Source organism: Barbus barbus (assembly GCF_936440315.1).
Source record: "Barbus barbus genome assembly, chromosome: 45".
In the NCBI taxonomy this organism is placed as follows: Eukaryota; Metazoa; Chordata; class Actinopteri; order Cypriniformes; family Cyprinidae; genus Barbus; species Barbus barbus.
This window is the reverse complement of record NC_136723.1, coordinates 9062317-9074611: the sequence shown is the minus strand read 5'-3', so window position 1 is coordinate 9074611 and position 12295 is coordinate 9062317. Positions and strand designations below refer to the sequence as shown.

The 12295-nt window shown below is 36.6% G+C and overlaps 1 protein-coding gene across 1 annotated transcript in view; it reads right to left on the bottom strand.

The window, feature by feature from the left end:
• Positions 1-12295, bottom strand: part of LOC306864238 (homeobox protein PKNOX2-like) — a 67393-nt gene that overhangs the window by 43020 nt on the left and 12078 nt on the right. Inside the window, exon 2 of the mRNA XM_079408090.1 lies at positions 6941-7012. The gene's annotated coding sequence lies outside the window, so the exon portion shown is untranslated. The remainder of the gene's footprint in view (positions 1-6940; positions 7013-12295) is intronic.

Below are 12295 nucleotides of genomic sequence, written 5' to 3'. Positions count from 1 at the left end.
CCATAGCATGATCCATTAAACCGTCATTATCCGACATTCAAATCAAAACAGATGTTCCCCTCTAAAATCTAAAATTACAGTAAATAAATAAAGAAACATAGGATGACAAAATCAGAGACCTATTTTTCACATTGCCAGAGCCTATCCGATGTCATATTATGGTTAGATGTTATGGCTGGAAGCTATGCCTTTTATCTAATCAGGGCTTAGATTTTCCTCTCTTTTCCACCTCAGAGATAACCCGATTACACGGTAATACTGTCTCTGAATCAGTTTAGCAGCTGCCCTGTGGTTGAACACATAGATCCGTATGCAGCGGTGACAGGTAGAGCTAAACTGCTGCTAAACTCATATAGAATAGTATTTGCTCTGTCTTAAGATTTGCTTTGTCTTCTATGTAAATCAACCTTTTTATTTTTTAAATTACATAATTGTTACAATTGAATTCAGCCTCATAGAGAATACTAATAAACATGGCCTAAATGCCATAAAACTTTATTTCATGGGGTCCTAGAATAGAAATACTGTAAAAAAAAAAATAATAATAATAATACAAAATACAGTATTTCTGCTCTAAAAAAAAATATTATCATTCTGCACTAATCAGATTTTGTCCAATCGAATGTCTCTATTAAGAGAATGTCATGCCCACAAGTAGCAAATGATGTTCATGGCTGTGACTTGGCAATTAGAAAATGATGAACCTGTCAATATGTTCTGCCCAAACATCCTGTTTAAGTAAAAAACATCTGCATTTATCAAACTATTTTATGTGATCTTGAATTAGGGAACAAAAAAATAATAAAATAAAAAACATTTCTACTTATATAAATTATATTGTGCATACAAATAAGAGTTTATGATCATATTTGAATTATCTAAAGTGGCATATTTAAAGTAAAACCATAAAACCTTATGAAAAACATTACAATAAAAATTAAGCATGGTAAACGACAAAAGCAAGTGTGCACAGCTAGTGTTCAGAAAGTTAGAAGAGCATCTGTTCTCAGTAAACATGCTATAGAGCCAAACCCTGAAAACACTAACAGAGCAGTGCGTTTGTTTTAAGCAGAACAGCATGACAAAAGACAGTTAAATCACCCACTAAGGAAATGCTATCTATGTCAGGTTGTTTCTATTAGTATTAGCGCTCCAAAAAGACTTCCTGTCTCTGTCTTACACACAGATATAAATCTGCTCAAATGAGAGAGATAAACAAGGTTTAAAACGAAAACACACTTCAGTGTTTTATGGGTTAGCTTTGAATGAACATTAAATCTTTCCTCTGACGTTGATTTGAAGAGCTATTTAACATCTATATGACATCCAGTCAGACGTGATGCCGTTTTGCATCTTTCATCATATGTAAACAGTCTACTTGTGAAAAACTAACAACTGAAATTTGGGAAATGGGATTTTTTTTTGTCAGATTGCTGCCAAGCAAATGCTCTTTTCAGCTAGAAGTGATGCACACTTTAAAGCGCAAAGTTTGGCACTCGATTTATGTTATCTAATAAATCAGTGTAATCAGATTGACATGGACAGATTATCACAAAATCTTCACTGTAATTCCATCTCTTTCATGTTTTAAAGCATGCACGTTAAGTTGAATTTTAATGCGTTTGTATGTGTATCTATCAGTTATATGCACATGGATGTTTGTTTAGCAGAGCGCATATGTTTTGCGTGTGTCTGTGCATTTGAGAGATGCAAGTGTGTGTGTCTGTATTTCTACCGGTAAAACAGTAGGGTTGCGCATTCTTGTCCGACATAACTTAAGACAAGCAGACACAGAGGAAAACGCCTATAAAACTCTCTCAGCCTCTTCTCCTCCATCTGTTTTGTTTTCCTTCCATCTCTCCTTTTTGATGAGCTGGGTCTTCAGTCCCCCCAATAAAATCCCATTAGCTCTTAATGAAGTCGAGCTCGCTGCCTCGCGCCTTCACCTCATTTAGCACAATTGTCTGGCAGCCATTAGCACGGAGGCAATTACAGCCGAACGGCGAGAGTAATTGGAAATGCCGACAGGGACCCCAAGAAAACGGGTATAAAAAAAAATAAAAATATTCCACCTAATAAGCCTCCGTTGGGTTGGTGGGGGCTGCTAGGCTAAATCAACATAATGCTAATCGAGGCTGATGAGGAACAGACTCGGGGTGAAGGCCAGGGGTGGTGGAGATGATGATGATGATGATGATGAGGTTCAGATTGTTATAGAAAGAGCAAAAGGAATCATACTAATCAACTGCTCAATGACACAAGGTACTGTACTGTTAATGCCCACCTAAACTGATGCTATACGGAAAAGAAAAAAAAAATTATATCCACTATTAAACAGCAACATGAAATCAAAATGGACCACATTTACTACGTCCTAGGTCCAAATGTGCACAATTCATAAGAAAATAATATAAATCACAAAAATAAAACCATTAGATAAAATAAAGTGCTGCCTTACATGATGTTTGACACAGAAATTGGGAAGTTAAATGTTTTGCAAATGCTCTTTCAGCTGCCATAATAATAAATTAACAACATTAATAATAATAAATGCAGGATTCACACAACTTTTCACCAATAAATTTCCAGATTTTTTTCATGTTTTTCCTCAGTATTTTACTCATAAAGTGATTAAATATTGTATATCTAAGTGTAGCTAGAAAAATATATATTCATTATAACAATGTCCATGGCTTTTTCATGAATTATAATGCTTTTCCAAGAACCGAAATTACAATTCTAAAATTCCACGATACTATATTTATGGAAATAATACGTTTTTAGTATTAGAATCTGCTGAAATTAAATGTTTTCTATGATTTGAAGTCAACTGACAGGTTGATTTTAGTTCAATGTACCTTCATAATGCCAAAAACACATTGTAATGTGGCATAAATAATGTAGGTGGGACTTTGATTATAAAAACATTAAGCTATAATATTATTAGTTAGTATATTTTGCCACAGCCTTGATTATTTCAGCAGAAAACTGATTGCGTGGAGACATGGATAAAATTATAACATTTTAAAGAAAAAATAATGAAGTCTATACATTTTTTCCTTTTTGATTAACGTGCTCTGATGCATTGTGCATGGCTTGTTTTGATTTCATGTTTTAAATGGAGCTTTCTGGAAATCAAATAAACAATGGTTATATTCCATGCAAAGAACGCTTTGTCAAGGCAGTCCTGTAATAATGAACAGTCACACGGGGATCTAGGTGTTGTGTGTGGTCTGCTTTTTCCAGAAGCCAGGACATCTCCCTTGACTCCTCACCCTACTTACTCACATCCAATTGGCCAACGGGTGGCAGAAACCTGATCAGAGGGGGTAAAATCAGAGGGCACCTTTCACAAGAGCTGGGCAGACTGCCCAACGGTCCACAGGAGGGGGCAAAGAATTGGTTGGAATGGTGTGTGTCTGTGATGTGTGTGTGAAGGCGTCTTGGCACTAGCTTTCCGGAGTCGGCACGGGAAACAGAAGGTCGAGTCCCACAATAGTCTCCCATGGGCATCCACAATACCAGCTCAATGACCGCAGTCAACAATACTTTCAAGGCCTTTTATTCAGAGAGTTCAATAGACCAAACACACCCAGCGGCACTTTACTACACAAAACAAGATCATGGCACACACACACACATACATACATATTCATACAACCTTATATAAATGACAATATTGCTTCTATAAAAGAGGCTTTCAGTTGTGGATCTGTCTAGAATCACTACTATTTCACAGTACAGGGGACGCTGCATTAAAACTTAGCCATAAAGGTTAGTTAGCCATGGTTCAAATTCATTTTAGGTGAGTGTGTTTGATTACTACATCAGTTTGCGCAATTTCAAATCTGCTTATACAAAACAATATTACAAAAAACAACACTACTTCTTGTTGGAAAAAGTGGCTTATAATTAAAAAAACAAATCAGTTTTGAAGGTGGCAGAGCTTCTGTTACGCTACTACAAAGTTAATAGCATCACTACATTTATATGGTTGCTCCCAGCTAAGATTTGACATAATGTACAATAAGTTAATTCACTTCATCTTAGCTGTAATATGAGACCTGAGGAACTAGTATTGATCACTTGAGAAGATAAAAAATGAGGTGAAAAGACATTAAGCAAAGCGTAGTGAGTGTAGCACAGGGCTGCTACCGCAAAAATGAAAAGATGTAGGCTCCTACCATCTCTCTTGTGCTGTGCTTTCGCTCCCAAAATGTTTATTTGTCTAAGAAGATCTACAAACAATCACTTCACTCGACAGGAGAGAGAGCTTTCAAGTCAGGAGGAGATTTAATTAGGGAAATCTCATTAGGTTTAACAAAATTAAGCGTAAAACAATCCTCGGCAGGACTCCCGAGAGTGAGGGGGAGAGAAAGAAAGGGGGAATTTGGGGTTATGAGCGATTAGAGTCAGGAGGATATTGAGATAGTCAATTCCATGCTGCTGTGGGGTAAAATGGCTGTAGATACCCAGCTGTTTTCCCACTCAATTAAAGAGACTTGCCTGGCTTTTACCCCCTCTGAAAAGCAAAGAGTTACCCTTTCTGCATATTGCGACACACACAAATGTATCCCTCAGACTCGGCCTCTCTCACTCATCCACAATAATTCCACCCTGAGCCCACGAACCATTAAAGACACAAATTGTGTTTTTGAACAAATTCGCACTCTATAAGGACATAACAAAAATTGCTATTAAAGTGAGGAAACAAACTCTTAAACAACACAGCCAGGGTGATTGCAGACAAACAGCAAGTGCTGGAAAATTCATTTCGGAAATCATCTGTAAAGGCCCAATTCTGACTAAACCAGCAAGGAATAACTCAGTGACTCCAGAAGAGCAATATCACTGCAGAGAAATCACAGGTTTGTATATTCTAGGCGGCTCGATAGGTGACACTGCATATTTATCAGTCATCTTCAAAAGCATGTATTTTATGTGCTATCAATGCCAAAAAACAAACAAAAACAAAAAACTCTATAGAAATAGTATGATTATGAGAGACTACACTTAATGCATGACTACAAAAGCTGTTTGGCGCATTTGTGAAAACAACCTTGGTTTACCTTTCTCACTTTAAAATGGAAGAAAATAATCTGGCGACAATCATGGCTCTGTTCCAACACCTAGTGAGTTCCCTTGCTGTCTGCTGCCTACATAAGCAGCTGCTAGCATCCTAAAATGAAACTGAACCTCATAAATGGTGAACTGAGAATGAAACCTGAGGCAGCAAATAATAAATAAGTGCCATCGCACAAAATAGCATTTTTCACATTAAAGGATTAGTTCACTTTTAAAAAAACTTTTGCTGATAATTTACTCAACCCCATGTCATCCAAGATGTCTATGTCTTTCTTTCTTCAGTCGAAAAGAAATTAAGGTTTTTGATGAAAACATTTCTCCATATAATGAACTTCAATGGGGCCCAAACGGTTCAAGGTCAAAATGACAGTTTCAGTGCAGCTTCAAAGGGCTTTAAACGATACCAGACGATGAATAAGGGTCTTATCTAGCGAAACGATCGGTCATTTCAAAAATAAATAAAAAAGTTTACGTTTTATAAGCACAAATGCTCGCCTTGCTCTGTTCTGTGATGCGCGTTCGTGACGTCACGTAATACGCAATGACGTTGAAAAGGTCACGGTTGACTTAGGCGGAAGTACCGAGTCAGTGTTTACAAATGTGCGGAAGGAGGACTATATACACATATTCAAATGTCTTTGTGTCAGTTTATCGTTTAAAATGCCCATTTTGTGTGCGTATCCTGGGTGTTTTAATATTAAAAAGCCTACTGACTCGGTACTTCTGCCTAAGTCAACCGTGACCTTTTCAACGTAATTGCGTATTACGTGACGTCACGAACGCGCATCACAGAACAGAGCAAGGCGAGCATTTGTGCTTATAAAACTTTTTTATTTATTTTTGAAATGACCGATCGTTTCGCTAGATAACACCCCTATTCATCGTCTGGTATCGTTTAAAGCCCTTTGAAGCTGCACTGAAACTGTCATTTTGACATTGAACCGTTTGGGCCCCATTGAAGTTCATTATATGGAGAAATGTTTTCATCAAAAACCTTAAACAGCAAAAGTGTTTTTAAAAGTGAACTAATCCTTTAAGTGCATAGTTTACAATGAATTTCTATGGAGTTTGTTGTTAGCATGTTGCTAAGCTAACTCTAATAAGCATAAGATATTAACAGCTCAGACAAACATTTGTGTAAAATAGCAGTTTTGTATTTAGATTTAAGTACTTTGTTCTTTTCAGTATTAAATTAATAGAGTTAAATGAATGAATGAATGAATGAATATCTAGATAGATATAGAATAAAGAAGAGAATGATAGAACAAACAATACAGAGACAGAACAAATGATAGAAACATAGACAAAATGACAGAACCGACTCAGACTGATAGAATGATGAACGAAAAACAGAACAAATTATAGAACAAATGACAGAACAAACAACTGAAAAAATATAAACTAAACAAAACAGTGATATGATGAACAATATATAGAATAATTGAATGATATAACGAAGAAAGATAAAACAGAGTAATGGATAGAGTGAAAGATAAAATGATAGAATGATAGATAAAATGATAGAATGATAGATAGAATGATAGATAGAATGACAGACAGACAGACAGACAGACAGACAGACAGACAGACAGACAGACAGACAGACAGACAGACAGACAGACAGACAGACAGACAGACAGACAGACAGACAGACAGACAGACAGACAGACAGACAGATAGATAGATAGATAGATTTTTTTAGAGAATTTTGCCCAACCCTGATCGTAGATAACCTACAACAACCTTTGCATTAGGGGCATGTCTACGATACTTAAAATACTGCCTACATAGGCAGCTTTGGAACAGAACACGTGTGCTTTTGAATGGACGTGGAAGTGTTGATTTAGGAACTTACAGTTTGCTTGTTCTCAGCATCGGAGCATCTGAAGTTGGAGTCGGTCCGACAGCGCACTGCCCTGCAGACAGTCTACAACACAAGAAAAGAAGCCTTCTGAGTACAGTTACATCTAACGGCCTGCGTTCTAAAAGCAAACCTGAGATCATTACTTCAGCCGCATTACAGCACAACTTGTAAAATGAGCAGAAATGTTGATTTAGGTATAAGCAACACCGCATGCTTAGGAAAATGGGGATCTTTTTTTTATTGACGCTGTGTGATACCCATGGGCCTGCTGACCCACAATTTGAAAAGTAATTTGATATTTTGCGTGAAAGTATATGTATGTGTGTGTCCTGCTGTTCTGGCTTAATAGAAGCTGTATGTATGTGTGTGAGCTTGGGTAGGTGGGCAAACAAAGATAAAGACAGAGGCGGGAATGGCGGCCAGCCCCCCACGCTTCAGTCTGTCAGTACAGGTTCGTGTGAAACCTTTCTCAGGTTTCTTTCAAACTACAAAGAAAACATTTTAGGTTTCTGTAATCCCTCCCGCAGCCTCCCAAAGCCCCAGAGCCCTCCACACACATCCATACAGTCCGCAGCCCACCTTCCTCTCCCCCTCATGAGACCTGATCTGCCTTCTTGTTGACGTCAAAGTGAATTAGAGCAAGGATAGCGCAGCGGCTCCCCCCGGGGGGCTGGAGGGCTAATCATGCTGTTCCTCACCGGCCTCAGAGGAAGCATTAGCGTTCCTGTTGCAGCAGACCACCACATCAACAGTACAGGGCCCCTTAACAAACAACCAGGACACCACACACACACAAACAGCTTATTTACAGAAATACACACTAATAGGTCCCTCATACACACCACAGTACCCTTCAAACAGTACCAGATGAACAGAAGATTTGTGCCTTGCCCTTTCCACCCCTCATTCAAACAGCCAGTGAAAGTTGAACTTTAGGGTAAACCTCTTTCTCTAATACACAGAGCACCTCTGTGAAGTGTGAAATACCTAATTCCAGACTCCCTCCATCTCCACACCGACCTCCTGCATTCCCTCCAGCCGCTCTGAATAATAATTCTACATATAGCGAAGGAGACAGTTGAGGTCTCATGTCTGATGGTCTCATGGTCTGACTCGGTGTTATTTTAGTCTTATTTCTATAGTATTTATTTAAGAACTTATTTTATATAAACATGTACTTATACATATTTTAAATTAGCTTTTATTTTTATATATTTTTTTATTTATATTTGTTTTGTTTTTATTTTATTTGCTTTTGTCATTTTGTTACACTTTATATATATATATATATATATATATATATATATATATATATATACACACACATGCATGTATATATTTAAGAAAAATGTTACATTCATAAATTAAATATATATATATATATATATATATATATATATATATAGATATATATATGATATAATTTATATGAATATAAATAGATACACATAAATACATGTAAATATTTTCCAAATATATGCTGTATGTGTGTCTTTATATACACATAATAAATATACACAGTACACACACATATTTTGTGTAAAAAAAAAAACTTTTATTTTGGATGCGATTAATTGCGATTACTCATTTGACAGCACTAATATATATATATATATATATATATATTTTAGTCATGACAACTCTCGGAGTGATAATTTCAACCAGCATTTATTGGCATGGGTATGAAATTTACATAAGCTTGATTTTGGCGGACGAGATCTGCTATGCTGCTGCTGCTGTAGAGCAAATACAATAATTAGTTCAGCTTAGTCAAAAATTATGAAGGATGGCTGCTTTAAGAAATGTAGAACCCCCCTAGCAGATCTCTACAGGTGGAGCTGGGGAGGAGGAGGAGTAACATAAGCTTTCTTAAGCGTGCATCATACCGAACACAGGCAAGGATACGCTATATATGCTTACGTGGATTAGGAAGTACTCCTGATAAGCTGGTGCTGTGGCGTATGAATGAACCAATTAGCGATTAGCTAGAGTTTGAACTATATATATCGAGGGGTGAGAACCAGAAGGGCATACGTGAAAGTTTTAGTGAAATGGAGATATATAGGCCTATTTCAGAAGATATATATACACATATATATCTTAATGAGCTCTTTCTACTGACAAAAGTAGTACTGTCATCCATGAGAATACAAATTTTTATTATAAACAATTGAAATCAGTACACAAAGTCAGATTAAACTATGGTAACATTTTTGTTTTGGATCTCCTGTAAAGTTGGTGAAATGTCACTTACGCCTTTCTGGTTCTCACCCCTCGAGATATATATTAGGGACGGGAAGATTCCAAAAAACAATTTATTTATATATAATTACTAGTGGATGTGCTATACTTTTATTATTTAGAAAGTGACTAATAATCTGTGACCAATATTTTATATGGTAATATAAAGTTCTATTTATAGTTATAATTCTTGGTGTGAACAGGTCTGTAAATTTATTTCATTTCCGTTAAATGAGAAGGCAACATTTTGAGTTTTACATGTAATATTTATATTCGTTATTTTTCTCACATAACACTTGGGAGGCTACTTGTGATTGTAAGTAAAATATCAATAAACAGGTTAGCTTTGGCACAGGTTTGAACATTGCATGCGGTGTTTACTACAAGCATTGATATTGCACCCTGCCATGGTGCATGGTGGAATGGTAGCAGGGGGACCAGTCAAGGTGGTTAACATCAAACTGGTTAGCATAGGTTTGTTAGGCACTGCTGGTTAATACCATAATACATCAAAAATCATCTTCCTTTTCTCACAGCATTTTAAAAGTACTGTTTACACCAACACGAATAGTCAGCACATTTACAGCATGAGATTGCGAATGTTCATTCAAATTCAAATAAACTGTTTATTGCATCGAACACTCAGCTTGGTGTGAACAGGCCTTTAGCTGTACTTTAACAAAATAAAACTTAGTGCATTTCATTATATTACAGTTTAGATATTTTACCAGTGCCGGATTGCTTTTTGGACAAAGAAAAGTTTTTGTGATGAATGTCAATGCTAATAGATAGCTTTCTCCAGTGTTACAGTATTACAGTACCCTCTTTATATTCTCTTGTCTGTTTGGTCTTGACTGTCCTATTAAAATAAATAGGTAACATTTTAGCATACTAACATATTGGCTGTTTATTAGTATTTTATAAAGCTCATATTCTGCATGACCCTATTCTACATCCAAAATTAGGAGTTTATTGAGGTAAAAGTTGTAGTTAATGGTTGTCAATAGCAAGAATTGGACCTAAAAATAAAGTGTGCCCAATAAATATGACTACACAGTCTACTGCAGTTATTAGATCAACACCATGACTCATCTCAAACTCTAAATCCTCTTGATTTTGACCCAAGAAATGCAAGGTTTAGGTGGTAATTACCCACAATGCTTTGCCACTAACAGCCCCCAGCTATTCAAAGACTGCGAGAACAACATTTGTTGCTGGGGGTTTAGAAGTTCCTGTTACTATGACAACCATGGAACAATTCATATCCCGTGTGTCTCTCCTCTAATAAAGTGTGTAACATTAGGGCGTAATTGTATTTCTGCACAATATATGAAAAAGCCCTTTGCAGCGAGAAACGCCTGATAGCAGTCGTCAAAAACATCTGCAAGCTTGACAACCTCTTTCTCTTTATAAGAAGATTGTGACTTGGCATCACAAAATTTTTAAAATTGGATAAAATAGTAACTTTTGAATATGGATGGCAAGCACAACTAACTCTAGTGCCAAAAACAGTGCATATAAAGATCCAAGATTCAATATTCAAAAAACTTTATTATCTATCAACCAGTGATAGAAATTTGTCTTAGGTAAAAGACACAACAATCAAACCAAAATTAATCCACAAAAAAACTCTAAAATGAATGATAACAAACCTAAGATACAAGATCCTGACAAATCTGCTTGGCCTTATTTAGAATAGACATTGCAGTAGGAATAAAATAATTACTATAAGCCTTACTTCTGGCCAAAGGAGTTATAAACCGACAACCTGATGGGAGAAGCTGAAAGAAATAATGCAAAGGATGAGAGGGGTCAGTAACTATAGAAGCTGCTTTCCTCTTTACAGCACACTTATAGAAATCTAAAAGTTGAGTCTATGGGTACCCAATAATTTTAGATTACTCTTGATAATTTTTTCTTGTTTTCAACTGAAAGAAAGTTAAACCAAGAAACAATATTAAAGGTTATAACTGATTCCACAAGTGTTAAGGTGTCCTATCTTACATTGAAGCCCTTTAACTCTCTCAAAAGAGATAATCGCTGTTGAGCTTTCTTATAGACACTATGTGCCTGCTGTGTGAAAGACTGATGCTTATCAATCTAAGTGCCCAAAAATTAAAAGGTCTCACCCTGCTCCACTACACCCCCCCCCAAGTATGAATGAAATGAATGAAACCTCCCACAACACAACTCTTCAGTCTTACTTATACTGTATTTAACTGCAGCAAACTCTCTAACTGAGGACCATGGAATCAACAAATTGCCTATCAGTAACCAGGGATTGCTCATCACTCATACAAGCCACCAAGGCCATGTCATCAGCATATTTCAAAAGTGACCAATGATATCACATCTGATTTTTTTCATATATATATAGAAAATAAAATAGGTGATAACACACAGCCCTGTGGAACCCCTTAATTCACAATAATGCTGTTAGATTTAAAGCCACACAGCCTGACAAATGTTGAGGTCTGTTTTTTTTTAATAGATATTATCAATAGATTTAAAAGACATCATGGCGGAGAATCTCTTTAAGATCACTTATATTAACTTATGGAAGTGTGGCAGCACCAAGGAGGTTGAGTGGAATGAAAGCAGAATTCCTGGGAATTAGAAGGGATTTAGTGGACAATAGCAGGTATTCCCACTAGTGTAACTAGACTCTAGTTGGCGTCACGAGAGGCTTAAACTTCACATTAAACCAGTGTGCAGCTGGCATAGGAGGCCGTGCTAGACACAACAAGAGGAATATGAGGCAACACGCAGACACATTAAGCTTATGTATATATATCTATATATACACACTGACAACAAAACAAACGCACATGCTGCATGAAGCAAAAGTTTATTTTTTTACCTTTTTAGACACACAAACTCACAAAACAATATTAGCGCTTAATGAAGTATATGCTGTGCTCTCCGTGTCAAAACAACACTTTCCCACTCAGTGCATAGCGCATTTCACTCCATCTGAATCTTGGAATATTTGCCGCAGTCTTCTCTACATTAGCGAGCTACAGAAATCCAAACAGGAGAACGACTTAACTGCTAAAAATATCTTCAGGCGTAGCAATGAGACAGGTAGATCCAGGCTCTTATCCG